The sequence below is a fragment of the Heptranchias perlo genome, chromosome 1 (genome assembly GCF_035084215.1).
Source record: "Heptranchias perlo isolate sHepPer1 chromosome 1, sHepPer1.hap1, whole genome shotgun sequence".
Taxonomy (NCBI): domain Eukaryota; kingdom Metazoa; phylum Chordata; class Chondrichthyes; order Hexanchiformes; family Hexanchidae; genus Heptranchias; species Heptranchias perlo.
Window position 1 is genome coordinate 94,875,294 of NC_090325.1, and position 10,641 is coordinate 94,885,934.

Genomic DNA, 10,641 nt, shown 5'->3' on the forward strand with positions numbered 1-10,641 from the left:
TTACTTTCCTACCTACCTTTGTGTCATCTGCAAATTTAGCAACCATATATTTGGACACTTCATCCAAGTCATTGATATAGATTGTAAATAGTTGAGGCCCAAGCACTGATCCCTGTGGCACTCCACTCGTTACATCTTGCCAACCTAAAAATGACCCATTCATGCCTACTCTCTGTTTCCTGTTAGCTAACCAATCCTTTATCCATGCTAATATGTTACCCCCTACACATGAGCTCTTATTTTGTGTAGTAGCCTTTGATGTGGCACCTTGTCAAAAGCCTTCTGGAGATCTAAGTACACCACATCCACAGGATCCCCTTTATCCACGTTGCTTGTTACTTCCTCAAAGAACTCTAATAAATTAGTGAAACACGATTTCCCTTTCACAAAGCCGTGTTGACTCTGCCTGATTGCATTGAGAGTTTCTAATTGGCCTGCTATAATCTCCTTAATAATAGATTCTAGCATTTTCCCTATGACAGATGTTAAGCTAACTGGCCTGTAGTGTCCTGCTTTCTGTCTCCCTCCTTTCTTGAATAGAGGAGTTACATTTGCTATTTTCCAATCTGATGGGACCCTTCCAGAATCTAGGGAATTTTAGAAAATCAATACCAATGCATCTACTATCTCTGCAACCACTTCTTTTAAGACCCCAGGATGAAGTCCGTCAGGGCCTGGGGACTTGTCAGCTTTTAGTTCTGATATTTTTTTCAAAACCCTTTCCCTGGTGATTGTAAATGTTTTAAATTCCTCCCTCCCTTTCACCTCTTGATTCACAATTATTTCTGGCATGTTATTTGTATCCTCTACAGTGAAGACGGATGCAAAATATCTGTTCAATTCATCCACCATGTCCTTATTCTCCATTATTAATTCCCCAGACTCACTCTAGAGGACCAATGCTCACTTTACTTACTCTTTTTTTCCTTTTTAAATTCCTGTAGAAACTCTTAGTATCTGTTTTTATATTTCTAGCTAGCTTTCTTTCGACTGTAATTTCTCCCTCCTCATTATTCTTTTAGTCATTCTTTGCTGTTTTTTATATTCTGTCCAATCTTCTGACCTGCCGCTAATCTTCGCGGAATTGTATGCTTTTTCTTTCAAATTGATACCATCTTTAACTTCCTTAGTTAGCCACAGATGGTACGTCCTTCCCCTAGAGTCTTTCTTTCTCACTGGAATGTATCTTTGCTGAGTGTTATGCAATATCTCATTAAATGTCTGACACTGCATCTCTACTGACATATCCCTTAATCTAATTTCCCAGTTCACTTTAGCCAGCTCTGTCTTCATGCCCTCATAATTGTCCTTATTTAAGTTTAAAACACTAGCCTTAGACTCTTCTCTCCCTCAAACTGAATGCGGAATTCAATAATATTGTGATCGCTGCTACCTAGAGGCTCCTTTACAATGAGGTCATTAATTAATCCTGTCTCATTACACATTACCAGATCTAGAATAGCCTGCTCTCTGGTTGGCTCTAGAACATGCTGCTCTAAGAAACTGTCCCGAAAGCACTCTATGAACTCATCTTCCAGGCTACCTTTGCCAATCAGATTCTTCCAATCTATATGTAGATTAAAATCACCCATGATTATCGCAGTTCCTTTCTCACAAGCCCCCATTATTTCTTCGTGTATACCCTGTCCTACAGCATGGTTACTGTCGGGGCCTATAAACTACTCCCACAAGTGACTTCTTGCCTTTACTAGTTCTTATCTCTACCCAAACTGATTCTACATCTTGGTCTTTAGAACTAAGGTCATTTCTCTCTATTATATTCATGTCATCCTTAATTAACAGAGATACCCCTCCACCTTTTCCTAGCTTCCTCTCCTTCCGAAATGTCAAGTACCCTTGGATATTCAGGTTCTAGCCTTTGTCATCTTGGAGCCACGTCTCTGTAATGGCTATCAGATCGTACGTATTTATTTCTATTTGTGCTGTCAGTTCATCCATTTTGTTACGAATGCTACGCGCATTCAGATACAAAGCCTTTAGTGCTGTCTTTTTACTATTTTTGCAACCTCTAGCCTTACCTGCTGGCGCACTCAAGTTTGTATGCTCTGTCCCTTCCTGCCACCCTCTGATTATCATTTCCCTTATTGCTTCCTTGCTCTCTTGCCTTGTCTTCTTTCTTTAATTAATCACATCTTCCCTTACTTGATCCCTCGCCCCCATTATTTAGTTTAAAGCCCTCTCTACCCCCCTAGTTATACGATTCGCCAGAACACTGGCCCCAGCACAGTTCAGATGAACCGGTCCCAATGGTACAGCTCCCATTTTCCCCAGTACTGGTGCCAGTGCCCCATGAATCGAAACCCATTTCTCCCACACCAATCTTTGAGCCACGAATTTAACTCTCATCTTATTTACCCTATGCCAATTTGCTCGTGGCTCAGGTAATAATCCAGAGATTATTGCCTTTGAGGTTCATCTTTTTAATTTAATCCCTAGCTGCTCATACTCCCTAAGCAGAACCTCTTCCCTCGTCCTATGTCATTGGTACCTATGTGGACCACAACAATTGGATCCTTCCCCTCCCACTGCAAGTTCCTCTCCAGCCCAGAGCAGATGTCCCGAACCCTGGCACTGGGCAGGCAACAGCCTTCTGAACTCTAGTTCTCGACTGCAGAAAATTGTGTCTATCCCCCTGACTATACTGTCCCCTACTACCACTACATTCCTACTAATCCCCCCCGCTTGAATGGCTTCCTGTACCATGGTGCCACGGTCAGTTTGCTCATCCACCCTGCAGCCTCCGCTTTCATTCATACAGGCTGCAAGCACCTCAAACCTGTTGGACAATTGCAAAGGCTGAGGTTCCTCCACTTCTACCTTCTCGAGCCCCTTACCTGCCTCGCTTGCAGTCACACCCTCCTGTCACTGACCAATTCAGACGACCTTATCCTAAGGGATGTGACCGCCTCCTGGAACCGAATGTCCAGGTACTTTTCCCTCTCCCTGATGTGTCGATGTGTCGCAGTGTCTGCAGCTCGGCCTCCAGCTCGATGACTGACTGAGCCGAAGCTCCTCAAGCCGCAGACACTTACTGCAGATGTGTTTGCCCTGGATTACACTGGTGTCCAGAAGCTCCCACATTCTGCAGTCGCTACACATTACCTGCCCTGTCATCTTTATTATGTGTTAATTAATTTACTGCTCCAAATAAGCTTTACAACTGCTAGTAAACCTTCTACTACTACTAACTTATATTCAGTGAACTTAGAAAATTAAAGGAAAAATGGAGGTGGCAGTTGGAGAGGCTGGATGGTTCGAGAATGATTTTTCAGGGATGGGGTGATGGCGGTTTTGAAGGGGAGCGGGACAGGGCCTGAAGAAAGGCAACCATTGATGCTGTCATCTAGCATTCAGCCAAGAAGGGGAGTAGAATGGAGAAGGGATCAAGGGAGCAGGAAGTGATGAGCTTGGAGAGGGTGTTGGGGAGAGTGAGATGGATGATAGATTATAAAAAGATGGGACCAGAGTGTGTGAGATTGGCTGGGGAGATTGGGGACAGGAGGAAGGAGACGAAGCAACAGGGACAACTGCGTCTCTATATTGGTGATCAAGAAATCATTGAGCTCCTTAGAATCATAGAAGTTTACAACATGGAAACAGGCCCTTCGGCCCAACATGTCCATGTCGCCCAGTTTATACCACTAAGCTAGTCCCAATTGCCTGCACTTGGCCCATATCCCTCTATACCCATCTTACCCATGTAACTGTCCAAATGCTTTTTAAAAGACAAAATTGTACCCGCCTCTACTACTGCCTCTGGCAGCTCGTTCCAGACACTCACCACCCTTTGAGTGAAAAAATTGCCCCTCTGGACCCTTTTGTATCTCTCCCCTCTCACCTTAAATCTATGCCCCCTCGTTATAGACTCCCCTACCTTTGGGAAAAGATTTTGACTATCTACCTTATCTATGCCCCTCATTAATCTACCTTATCTATGCCCCTCATTAATTTAGGGGTGATCTTATAGACTTCTATAAGATCACCCCTCAACCTCCTACTCTCCAGGGGAAAAAGTCTCAGTCTATCCAACCTCTCCCTATAAGTCAAACCATCAAGTCCCGGCAGCATCCTAGTAAATCTTTTCTGCACTCTTTCTAGTTTAATAATATCCTTTCTATAATAGGGTGACCAGAACTGTACACAGTATTCCAAGTGTGGCCTTACTAATGTCTTGTACAACTTCAACAAGACATCCCAACTCCTGTATTCAATGTTCTGACCAATGAAACCAAGCATGCTGAATGCCTTCTTCACCACCCTATCCACCTGTGACTCCACTTTCAAGGAGCTATGAACCTGTACTCCTAGATCTCTTTGTTCTATAACTCTCCCCAACGCCCTACCATTAATGGAGTAGGTCCTGGCTCGATTCGATCTACCAAAATGCATCACCTCACATTTATCTAAATTAAACTCCATCTGCCATTCATCGGCCCACTGGCCCAATTTATCAAGATCCCGTTGCAATCCTAGATAACCTTCTTCACTGTCCACAATGCCACCAATCTTGGTGTCATCTGCAAACTTACTAACCATGCCTCCTAAATTCTCATCCAAATCATTAATATAAATATCAAATAAAAGCGGACCCAGCACCGATCCCTGAGGCACACCGCTGGTCACAGGCCTCCAGTTTGAAAAACAACCCTCTACAACCACCCTCTGTCTTCTGCCGTCCTTACTTTTGCTGTTTGGAGGGAGTGGGGCCAGGGGTTTAAGGAGGCAATTGGTTGTGGATAAAAGGAGCCTGAAGTGGTAATGGTCCTCCAGGATGACCTTGGAGTAATAGATATTTACTCGAGTGGTTGTTTTTCAGACTGGAAGGAAGTATACCGTGGTGTTCCCCAGGGGTCGGTATTAGGACTATTGCTCTTTTTGATATATAATAACGACCTGGACTTGGATATACAGGGTATAATTTCAAAGTTTGCAGATGACATGAAACTCAGGAATGTAGTAAACAATGTGGAGGATAGTGAAAAATTGGTGCAATGGGCAGACAAGTGGCAGATGAAATTTAATGCAGAGAAGTGTGAAGTTATACATTTTGGTGGGAAGAATGAGGAGAGGCAATATAAACTAAATGGTACAATTTTAAAAGGGGTACAGGAACAGAGACATCTGGGAGTTTATGTACGCAAATCTTTGAAGGTGGGAAGGCTGTTAAAAAAGCATATGGATCCAAGAGGTGTAGAGAACAAAAGCAAGGAATTATGCCAGAACTTTATAAAACACTGGGAAAGCCTCAGCTGGAGTACTGTGTTCAATTCTGGGCACCACACTTTAGGAAGGATGTCAAGGCCTTAGAGAGGGTGCAGAAGAAATTTACTAGAATGGTACCAGGGATGAGGGATTTCAGTTATCTGGAGAAGCTGGGGTAGTTCTCCTTAGAACAGAGAAGGTTAAGAGGAGATTTGATGGAGATGTTCAAAATCATGAGAGGCTTTGATAGAGTAAATAAGGAGAAACTGTTTCCAGTGGCAGAAGGGTCGGTAACCAGAGGACACAGATTTAAGGTGATTGGCAAAAGAACCAGAGGCGACATGAGGAAACATTTTTACACAGTGAGTTGTTATGATCTGGAATGCACTGGCTGAAAGGGTGGTGGAAGCAGATTCAATAGTAACTTTCAAAATGGAATTGGATAAATATTTGAAGGGTAAAAATTTACAGGGCTACGGGGAAAGACCAAGGGCGTGGGACTAATTGGGTGACTCTTTCAAAGAGCCGGCACAGGCACGATGGACTGAATGGCTTCCTTCTGTGCTGTAACATACTATGATAATATGAAGCACCATAATACTCGATGTGGTCAAGGCAGATCTGGCAATTGATGACTAGACCAGTTGTTCAATAGTTGTTCATAGCCATGAAGTGCTTTGGAATTGTAGTCACTGTTGTAACGTAGGGAAACACAGCAGCCCATTTGCCTGCAGCCAGGTCCCACAAACATCAATGAGATAAATAACCAGATAATATTTTTTGAGGTGTTGATAAATGTTGGTCAAGACACTGGACAAACTCCCCTGCTTTTCTTCAAGTAGTGCCATGAAATCTTTTATGTTCACTGGAGAGGGCACGGGGCTCCAGCTTAACACCTCATCCAATGACAGCACCTCTGACAGTGTAGCACGCCCTCAGTACTGTACTGAAATGTCAGCGCACATTATGTGATTAAGTTTCTGGAGAGGGGCTTCAGACCACGACTTTCTGACTCGGAGGCAAGGGTGCTACTCCTGAGCCAAGGCTGACACCTATAACTGAAGCTTAAAAATCCCAGCTAACTAGTAACTTATCCTCTGTGACTGGAAATGTCTTCCTCTCAGGAACTTGTCAATTTCCCTTTTAAAGAATAGTAGTGAGTCCTTATCCAACACATGTTTTGGTAATCTGTTCCAGAGGATGGTGACGCCCTGCTAAAAGAAATACTTCCTGTTATCTAAACTAACCCTCTTTGCCTGTAGATTTTATGTGGATTGTATGCCCTCTGGTTTTGCGATCCCTGTTCATCTCATATAACCTATCCACCCAGACTGAGTCCAGTCCCTTTTTTTAAAAAAAACAAACTCAATCAGATCCTGTCTAAGCCTATGTTTCTCCAAAATTAATAACCCTAACACTTGGAAGCTATCCTGATGACTAAGAGCCCTAAGATTATGTATAATTCTGGTTACTTTGTACCTTCTCCAGAGCCACAATAGCCATCACCATGTGCATGGAGCAAAACATAGTCATCGTTTTGTACTCAGTGGTGCTAACAATACAATCAGAGACCCTATCTGCCTCTCTATAGCTACCTTTTAAGAAAGTTATCAACTATTATCCCTGAAGTTTCTTTTTTGAAGCCTTCAGTGGATACCCTAGTATGTTATAATTATACCTGGAGTTTCCTTATCCCAAATATGACACTTGCTTGTCCACATTGAAGAACATCTGCCACAAATGGATCTATTCCTCTAATTTGTCTATATCCACCTGTATCCTATTGATTTCACCTGAAGTACTGACCTCTGCACAGTTTCGTTATTTGCAAATTTATGGTAGAAATTTTGTGGAATACTTATTTCCCTATTTGTTTTTTTTCCACGGAAAAAAAAATTGAACAGTGCTGTTTATACTTTGGGTGGAGTTGCCTCTTTTTGACCTGTCTGTTTGACTGTGCCTTTTTATGTAGCGCCACCATGTGGACAGATAATTTTGCATTCATATTTTAGCAAGTGAAAACTTTCTACTAATAGTGTTACCTGTTTCCTGCCTCTAGCGTTCAGGTTATTTTAGTAGACTTGTGTTTTTAATTGAAGTTAGTGGTCTCGATTAGAATTAGTCTATTAGGCTGGAATAGAGACACCATTTTTATAGCAAAAATGCTCTGAGAATCTCCCTTAACTAACCATCCTATCTCAAACACTTCACTGTTTTACTCAAGGTACAGTCACATATAGGGTTCCTCTCTCAAGTCTTGTAATGACAATTAGTGAAACCCATTGTTGCAAATTTCAAGTTTGCCTTACATATTTTCTAGGGTTAAGTGGCACTGGTCGCTCTTTTAATCAGTCGCCATGCCTCTTGTGTTTAGGAGTGTACCCATACTGCCAAATATCTATTTTTACGATAGCATAACCTGGGGATGTAACAATAGGACCCTTTCTGGATTTCAGGTCTTTCCACTTGCCCCGACATGTGCTTCTCAAATCTTTCAGTAGGTGGATTGATCTTACTTTAGTGACACAAGGTCAGATTTGAATCGTTAGGCTGTTTTATTTTACAGGCATCAAGCGAACGTTCTTAAAATGAACAAGATTTCCTTTGCTTACCAGGTCCCAATCAGACATACCTGGACTCAGCAGGCTATGTGTTTCTTGCTTTCTATTATCCTTATGTCCACTGGAATTCAGGGGGCTTGTCTTCTGACTACTGCCTCGTCCAGGTCAGTAGGGATACCAGTTAAATTGGCACCATCCTCCCCAGAATGAATGCCAGACAACCATTCATGAGCTCATATGCAAAGCGGAGATTACCACACGAGCACCGGCTAGAATCGTCTGAATTTGTCAATAGCTTATCTATTTGTCTCAATCTAATAAAGATAACTGTTTTGCTGACTGGCCCAATCTTTCCAGGAGAATCCAGAGAGACACCTTCCTCCTGTTGTTCAAATAGCTACAGTTCAAATTTTCTTCTGATTTTAAAAAACAGAAATGTGCTGACAATTTGTGCATTAAAATCTTAGAATATTAGATTCGACTTTGTATTGAAGCCATATTGTAGCTTAAACAGAATTTCTTCCCAAGTAGAATAGACAGAAATCCAGAAACATGACACTCATCCAGTCGATTTAATGAAGTATTCGCCAAAGCTGTTCTTGTGCTTCTAGGCTTTCACGTTTAATGGTGGTGATCGTTTGCGCTTTCATTAGTACAGCAACAATGCCACTAATGTGGAAGAGAACAAATAAAATCTTCAAGGAGACATATTCCATGTAGCATAGGTGTTTTGTATTGGTTGATGTGAAGTAACTGACTCATAGGCCTTGAATTTAACTCCCTGCCCCCCCACCCCCCCATACGGGCAGGAAAGGATCAGACGAGGGATTAAAATCCTAAAAATCGAGATCCTGCCTCCAAGCTGCTGGGTTCCCTGCTTTTAGCGGGGGCCTCATCCGGGGCCTGAATCGGCGATGATTCAGGCCCCGGATGAGGCCCCCGCTAAAAGCAAGAGGGGGCCTACTTAAGATTCAAGAGTCGCAGCCTGATGATGTCATCGGCAGCGCTACGTACTTTTAAGGTCCACGCAGAGGGAGTCCCGCGCTGTCTGCTGCCCGGCACCAGCAACAAGGTCGGAGGAGCCAACTGGACGGAAGAGGCCCAGGTACGTTTTAAAAATTTGCCTGTCTTTGAACTCCTTGTGGGGCAGGGGGAGCAGGAGTGCTCCCCTCAGGCCTCTCGTGGAGTCTTTGGGCCTCCCCAGCCCCGCAATCTCCACGATCTTCGGGGAATCCTCAGCCCCGGCATTCCCTCAGTCTTCATTGAAAGGAAACCCTGGCCTGCCCCTCCCACCACAACGCGAGAAAATCCCCTCCTCACACTGACTGCCGGGGACCGTTCCCATGAGTCATGACCAGGTATTCAATCTCGCTGGGTGTTGGGCGGGACTCTGGAAATATTTATTCAATTGAGGCCTTGCCATTAAGATCGGCAGGTCACTTCCCCGACCTTGCTGGGTTTGGCGCCCACTGCCAGGCTCCCACGCACCTTTCCTGCCCCCGTGTAAAAATCAAGGCCTTCGGTCAGGCCCTTCTGGTTGAAGGAAACGAAAAAGGACCAGAAATGGGACTATTGATTTTAAACACTTATTTTGAGTGAAACTGAATGGAACCATTTTTATACTGAATAAAAAGCTTAGAGTTAAATTGTACCCTACTTAGTTGCCAATAATAATGAAGCTGAACTTTTTCTTTTTGTTTCTATAACAACGAACCTTTGCATCTCTGCAGAAGAAACCACTTCAGTCAAGAACAAAGGGGAGGAGTGGTGGATATTTCTGAATGAAAACCAAAATATAGAATTGACATTTGCATCAATGTGTGTGGAAAGTGGGCTGTTTTATATATTTAAAAAAGTGTTTCTGTAATATTTTTGCAATGTGTGTCGTATGTGGGCATCCACATGACAAACTAGCAATGGTCAAATCACATAATTAGTTTGATTTTCTCCTTTGAACCTTGAATTCTATACATTTGGATTGAATGGCCAACATAATTGCTAGAAATATTTCTGCATCTACCGATGTCTGACTCTTGCTGTAAAATTCTTAGGTATTGAGCCAACTTCATGCTGCGTATTTACACCCCTTTTTCCTGGAAATTTTTTAAACCGTTCAGCTAAATCCCCATGAGTTTCAAAAATAAGGAATATTCTAATTCTCAAAACTAATTGAACTTTACATGCTTATGGAAGTTTTTATGCCAGTTATTAACTTCAAATGCTCTTGTATGTTTATGTACCTGATGCTATGAATGACATGGATTACTCTCTTTGGAAATGGGGAGCCCCAATTGGAAGACATCAACATGAATAGAAGTCCTTAGGGAATAAAAGTCTTTTTTTTTCTCCTTGTCCCTCCCTTTCCCACTGGTGTTTGAATGAAGCACTTGTGGATTAGGTGTAACAAGAGTTGTAACTTTTGCAATGCTGCAACAGTAGGAGTATGAATGTAAGCAAAATTCTAGATAACGTCTTAACTTCCACCTCAAAGTATCCCCACCTGACCAAGAATCAGCTTAATATTGAGGTATAATACAGTAGGAATGTACAGATGGAGTACTATCAAGTAAACCTTATGATTTTTGTTTTCTTTGCAACAGTAAAACATGGCAGCTATACTTAATAAGAAACAACTATATTCAAACTTTTTAAATCTGGGGAGGGGAAAATGTTGCCTGGATATAAAAGGATTTGTGGCTTATGCAAAAAATGTTTTTGTGCCTTGACAAATAAGTTGTTCTCTCTACCTTATGTTCACTTCTTCATATCTAAATGGTTTGAGGACAAGGAAACCAAAATATTGATGAATAGGTTTTATAATATAACTGGTTAACCTAGAAATAAATGTTACTTAAGT